This window comes from Colobus angolensis, unplaced genomic scaffold (assembly GCF_000951035.1).
Source record: "Colobus angolensis palliatus isolate OR3802 unplaced genomic scaffold, Cang.pa_1.0 Scaffold404, whole genome shotgun sequence".
NCBI lineage: Eukaryota > Metazoa > Chordata > Mammalia > Primates > Cercopithecidae > Colobus > Colobus angolensis.
The window spans coordinates 300,272-307,121 of NW_012117422.1; the positions used below are offsets into that span (position 1 = coordinate 300,272).

Here is a 6,850-nt window from a genome sequence, read left to right on the forward strand (position 1 = left end):
CCTCAGCCTCCCAAAGTGCTAGGATTACAGGCGTGAGCCACCACGCCCAGCCTTTTTTTTCTTTCCTTTCTGAGATGGAGTCTCACTCTGTCGCCCAGGCTGGAGTGTAGTGGTGCAATCTCAGCTCACTGAAACCTGTACCTCCTGGGTTCAAGCACTTTTCCTGTCTCAGCCTCTTGAGTAGCTGGGACTACAGGCGCACGCCACCATGCCTGGCTAATTTTTGTATTTTTAGTAGAGATGGGGTTTTGCCACATTGGCCAGGTTGCTCTCAAACTCCTGACCTCAGCTGATCTGCCTGCCTTGGCCTCCCAAAGCGCTGGGATTACAGGTGTGAGCCACTATACCCAATCACCTGCCCCGTCTCTACCAAAAATACAGAAATTAACTAAGCATGGTGGTGCGTGCCTGTAATCCCAGCTACTTGGGAGGCTGAGGCAGGAGATTCGTTTGAACCTAGGGGGTAGAGGTTGCAGTGTGCTAAGATTGTGCCACTGTACTCCTTCCTAGGTAAGAGTGAGACTCTGGCTCAAAAAAAAAAAAAAAAAAAAAAAGACACATACATTCAGATAAATGCTCATTATCCTGTTAATTATCCCCAAAGAGGAAACAACCCAGAGATCACCATGAGTTTTTACACACTGCTACAATTTTCATAACCATTGTTTTGATGGCAGCAAAATATTGCACTAAGTGTACCATACATGACTTAACAAGTCCCCTGAATACACAGCACTTAGCACAGTGTATGTATACACTTTGTGTATGCTCAGTCAATGCCACAGCACCTATTATTATTCTCACGTTGCAGAAGAGAGAACAGCTGCTTTCCTCCCTTATCATGGGACCGGGAGGCACTGTTTCCAGTTTTTCTGCTAATACACAGAGTCTGGTGGGAGACATATTAAACTGTGTGTTTATATATATAACATATATATGTGCATACATGTAGTATTTATACATATATGCATATACAAATATATACATATATATTTTTTAAAGACAAGGTCTCACTATGTTGGCCAGGCTGGTCTCAAACTCCTGGGCTCAAAGGATCCTCCTGGCTTGCCTCCCAAAGTGCTGGGATTACAGGTGTGAGCCACCACACCTGGCCCTTGAAACTGTATATTCTGCATATATGAATATACTGTAGGGGAAACTCCAAGGATTGGAATTTTGGGGTAAAGGGCATGTGCCTTTTAAAATAACGTTAGTTTTATAATAAAAAATAACTCAAAATATCCTATTGTTTCCAGCATCTCTTCTGGCAAACAGAACTGTCTATCTGCCTACGCTTTCCAAGGCACCTGGGTAGGAATGGAAACCCTGCACTAGGCTTCAGCAGCTTCCAGTGCCCAGCCAGGGTAAGAAGGGGTTTTCCTGGGTCATGAGTTCCTCTGCCCCCCTCAACTCCAAGAGAAAGAGCACTGACACTTCAGTCTCCACCTTTGTAAAATGAGGACGCACCCTACCTCGTGAAGATTAAATAGGATAATACGCGAGAACACTGCCGGCCAGGGAAGGGTGAGAACAGGGAGTGGCGAGTAAACCTTACGTGTATCTTGCCCTTGACGAAGGTGGTGATATCTTCCTCACTGTCGAAGATGGACAGTGTCTGGAGCAAGTTATTTTCCAGCCATTCCCAGTGTTTTGTGATCTCTTTGCGGGAAGAACCTAGAAGAGGTTGGTGAAATAAAAGAAAAATCATAAATTCACCAGGTCCTAAACACACATTCAAAGAAGCGAGATGAAAGTGGGCAACCTAATTAGCTAAATCCAAGGGACTAGAATCTTCAAGCTGCTTCCTCTTTTCCCTCTTAAACTGATGAATATGTGCATAAAGAAAGTAATAAATGGTCCTGGTAAAAAACAAAAAATGAAACGTCCAGGTTGAATCACAGTTGTGTGACAGTGAACATATCCACCTGTCCCTGAAGCCAACAGGAAGAGTCACTAAGTCTCCTGTGTGTCCTAGAAACAGTCTACGTGCCCGCAAGCTTGCTAACTTATACCTTCCCTCCAGTTGAAAGAACTTAATGTGGCCTTTGCTATGTATGTGATTAATCAGACACAGTCATACTTTGTAAAAATGAGTCTGGCTCTTTCCTGAGAATCTAGGTATCCACAGATAGCAGCTGGAGCTTCCTACAAGACTCCAGGCCCCTGGCTAGCTAGGCTCCTGCTGGGCAGACAGGTAGCTACTGTCCCTCTCTTCAGTTTCTCCTGGCCACCTTCTTACCTAGTGTCTGGTCCACCTAGGAGGGAGGGGGTCCCTGTCCTCCATAGGCCCAATGGAAATTTTAAGAAATGTAGAGAAAATCTGGGTGCTGTGGCTCATGCCTGTAATCCCAGCACTTTGGGAGCTCAGGCAGGAGGATCGTTTGAGCCCAGGAGTTTGAGACCAGCCTGGGCAGCATGGCTAAACCAAAAATACAAAAAAACATTAGCTGGGCGTAGTGGCACGTGCCTGTGGTCCCAGCTGCTCACCATGCTGAGGTGGGAGGATTGCTTGAGCCTGGGAGGCGGAGGCTGCAGTGCAGCCTGAGTGACAAAGTGAGATCTCGTCTCAAAAAAACAACACACAAAACAAAAATGTAGAGAAGGCAGCACGATGCCACTTTTAAAGGCCGGAAGAACTGTTTGCTCCCATCAAAGAATCGGGGAAGAAGCCCCAGGGAGAAGCGCAAAGAGATGAGGGGAGATCTCTGCCGAGCCTGGCTCCCCCATTCCCAGCACCCATTTCTGGGGTTTTGCCTCTGCTGAATGAACACAAGGATGAAGAGTGAATGACACCCTGAATCGTTCTCAGCTGCCCGCAGGTGGGACAGGAGGCCCATCCACCAGGCACACAGACAGCCTCAGCCAAGACAGCGGATTCTCGTTTTTCTGGTGGTTACATTCTGTAAGGTGGCCGCGAACAGTGAGTTAGCGAATCCTGAACCAGTACTCTGGGGGAATACAGGGTTAGGTTCCTTGAGCCTCTAATCACACTTTTCTCAACTGACCGATACATAACTGTTTACATGTGTTTCTGTTTAAAGAGGCCTTATTAACACGTGCCCCTGATTGACTGGCATTGAGCTCATGGCCAGCAGCACTGTCACTCACGCCTGAACGAAGCTGCTCTAATGCACAAGGCACAACCCAGGCTTCTTGCTCTTACGGACAAGAGCGCCTTGGCGCTATGCTCGGTAGACATTTTAAACAGCCAAGTCAACAGCAATGAGCACAAACATGGGAAAACACGGCACTGCAGAGACTGAACGAGACACACGAGTGCGGTATGACAGCTGAATCAAGAAGGCAGAGTGTCGCCCTGTTCTGCCTTCGCCGGGGACGTGGGCATCAGGCGACTCAGATTTTTCACTGCTTTGAATGTACACGTGTCCATGTCTCCAAATGACCACAAAATCCCTGGAAGTATTGATTTGGGGATTGCAAATACATTTTATTGAGTAGGCCAATTTGCAAATATGGAGTCTTTGAATGAGGCCAACTATATCTACCTTGAGAAAAGGTGGCATGAGAACGTGGACATTGGCTAGCCCCATGCTTGCACCCCCAGAGGTACACGGGGCTCCATGGGGCTGTCCTCTCCTACTCTGTCCCCATGACCAGTGGAGCTGCCTTTCTAAGATGGAAGCGAAGCCTCCTCCACTTCCCTCTTGCAGCCTTGGACTGTGCTATCAGCAGGGAACACCGCCCAGGCATGTGGGCTACACACCCCTTCCTCTTGGCAACAGCTCTTCCAGGGCAGGCCCTGCCCAGCACCCCTCACCACTCAGGGCACCTACCACACGCCACTGTCCAGTAGACCTGGGAGTCCTGGGTCTGGTGCAGGATGCGGTAAGGGGCCACGCGGGCACTGGAGTCCAGCACCACGTCCAGGGTGCCCACAAGAAGACCTGGGAACAGGGCAGAGAGACATGGTGGGTGAGGGGAGGGCCGGATTGAGGCCCCTGAAGGCTGAGTCTGGCCGGAGGCAGAAACGATGGTGGCGCTACCCAAAGGGTCCAGCCCAACGAGGGAAACGTCCTGAACTATCCCCGCAGTCAAAGGTCTTCAGCCAGCGTCTGATCCCGATCAAAAAAATCCCCTTCTACTTATTCCTGGAAGCATCTGCTTCTTCTCCTGACTCAGAAACGCTTGCAGGCAGAGGCAGATGCAAGTTTCATGGGGTCAGAGCTTAAACAATTCTGGGAAGCCCTCTTTAAGTATACCAAATTAGACTACAAAACAAGTATTGCTTTAGACTGAGAAAGTACAGAGTTACACATTAAAGCTAAAAAAGAACAATATCACAAATATCACAAAATCCAGAAAACCAACACAATGTTTTCTTAACTGCCAGACACACCTCCAGAAATAAGTCTTCCAGACATTTTTGGTCATGTACTCATCGCTTCTTCACAGGACAATGATTCTGCAACATTATTTTCCATATCAAGAACAGAAAGATAATGTCTTCCCTTTGCCATGACTCACTGATTTTTATTACTGACCGTTTAAGGAAGTTTTTTTTAGCCTCAAAACTCATAACTGAAGATGTCAATTTTTAGAATTGTCAAATTTAGGAAAATATTGATAAAAGTGTTTTCATTTCTGAACTGAAACATTTTAGGGCATTTCAAGTTTTTCTTCTCATATACACCCATTTGATAGATGACACACATTAACCAGTTTGTGGCAATGCTATCTTTGTTTTTAGATTTTTTTTTTTTGGTAATGCTATCTTTGTCAGTGCCACTATTTGCAGTGACAAATGAGCAGGAAATAGTTTTTTACTGTCGTTTGATTCACTAATTTAATTATCAAGCAATCTAAAAACCTGTTCATTGTTTTTATTTGAAATTTTTTCTTCCTTTTAACTAAGTGCTGCTTTTGACATGATCTGAAAATATTTTGTTACCAGTTTTCCTGTTGATGTCAGAGCAATTTTTATTGCTATTACTCAATTTTAACACTTTTGCTTCACAGTTCATTAATATTTTTTTGAGATAGAGTCTCGCTCTGTCGCCCAAGCTGGAATGCAATGGCGCCCTGTCAGCTCACTGCAACCTCCACCTCTCGGGTTCAAGCGATTCTCCTGTCTCACCCTCCCCAGTAGCTGGGATTACAGGCGCATGCCACCATGCCCGGCTAAATTTTGCATTTTTAGTAGAGACGGGGTTTTGCTATGTTAGCCAAGCTAGCTATGCAGATTCTTTAATGAAAAGTCTAGGTTGGCATGTTTTGTTTTTTTTTTTTGAGACAGAGTCTCGCTCTGTCCCCGAGGCTGGAGTGCAGTGGCCGGATCTCAGCTCACTGCAAGCTCCGCCTCCCGGGTTTACGCCATTCTCCTGTCTCAGCCTCCGGAGTAGCTGGGACTACAGGAGCCCACCACCTCGCCCTGCTAGTTTTTTGTATTTTTAGTAGAGACGGGGTTTCACCGTGTTAGCCAGAATGGTCTCAATCTCCTGACCTCGTGATCCTCCCGTCTTGGCCTCCCAAAGTGCTGGGATTACAGGCTTGACCCACCGCGCCCGGCCTAGGTTGGCATGTTTTTAATAGATGGCTTGAATAAAACCAAATCACCGTCTCCTCTTCAGGGAGGACAGTACTCGGAGGCCACAATGCCCATGATGGCACAAGGAAGGCCCTGTCAGAGGGCACAGCAGGACACACCAAACCCAGCAGTAGGGAGAGGTTTCAAAGAATGGTCCCAGGGGACACGGAGAGTGAGGTGGAAAGGAAAAGAGCCCGCAGGAAGGAGGTGTACTGAGGCCGGGCTGCACCTGCACCCGCCCGTCCAATGAGATGACCTGCAGAAGCCTGCCGAGCGCAGCACGAGTGCTCCAAGTACACCGGCGAATATAACATACTGGCTGGCATGCTGGCGGAAGAAAAGGTGCCGGTCCCTTGCCTTCTTCAATGGGCTTGCAGTAGCTTTGGGGTTGGCCACAAGGGCTGCCAACTAACTCCCACTGAACAGCTGAATCTAGGAGGCGGGTCCAGCATAGGAGCCCGAGATCCTTGAGGCCCACTGGGAGGGAGCCTGAAGCTGAAGGGAACACTGAGTGTTCCTGGGAACAGAACAGTCTCTTCCATATGAAGAAGTGTGGCCCAGGAGAAGCCTCCGTCTGCATCTGACTATTAGCTGCTAACACTGAAAATCAGGATGATTCACAAAAAAAGGTCTTGATAAACAGGAAGACCTGGCAACATTGGGACTGCATTCCTGTAGGGCGACAATCGGTGCCCCGAAGAGCACAGGCACTGAGCCTGAGCCAGCCGGGCTCCTGCAGTGCCGGACGCAGGCCCCGGAGCATGAGGGGCCAGGGGACAACACCTGCGGAGGGAGGGGCCTGGAGTGGCCTGTGGGCCTCCCCTGGATCCAAGGGCCTCATCCTGTGTGCTGGTGGCGCCTGGGCCCACCAAGGGCCACCTTGGCGAGCTGGCAGGAACACCCTGTGCTGCCCCAAAGCCTTGGGTGGGCAGCTCTGAGAGCAGCCAGGAGCAGAGAAGGCGGGGGAGGAGCAGCTGGGGGAATGGTGGTGCGGCCAGCTCCAGGGACCCCGATCTTGCTAAAAGGGTCATACTTTGGTGAGGTGGGAATGAAGAAGAGGGCAAAAGAAGACGTGCGCTGGCGTCACTTGGCCCCTTAGAGGCACCTGGGGAAACTGAGGTGGAGAATGAGGACGGGGCGGTCTCGCTAACTTTCGGCGGTGAAATTCCGGGAAGCTACACGGCTCCCGGGGCTCGCGGGTGCCGAATCCGGGCGGAGGCCGTCCCACGCCGACCTGAGCAGAGCCCGCCGAGGGCGCATTCGCCTCCCGCCAGCCCCTCGCCTTCCCACCCCGGCCCCCCGGTC

At 49.3% G+C, this 6,850-nt stretch overlaps 1 protein-coding gene across 4 annotated transcripts in view; it reads right to left on the bottom strand.

Moving 5' to 3' along the window:
- The window catches only part of TBC1D9B (TBC1 domain family, member 9B (with GRAM domain)), a 41,499-nt gene extending 37,594 nt beyond the window's left edge, over positions 1-3,905 (bottom strand). For 3 of the 4 annotated variants that reach the window (XM_011955968.1, XM_011955967.1, XM_011955966.1), the window contains exons 1-2: positions 3,795-3,905; positions 1,556-1,674 (exon numbers count right to left, since the gene is read on the bottom strand). The gene's annotated coding sequence lies outside the window, so the exon portion shown is untranslated. The remainder of the gene's footprint in view (positions 1-1,555; positions 1,675-3,794) is intronic. The other variant, XM_011955965.1, reaches the window with a different exon arrangement.
- Between the last annotated feature and the right edge of the window lie 2,945 nt (positions 3,906-6,850).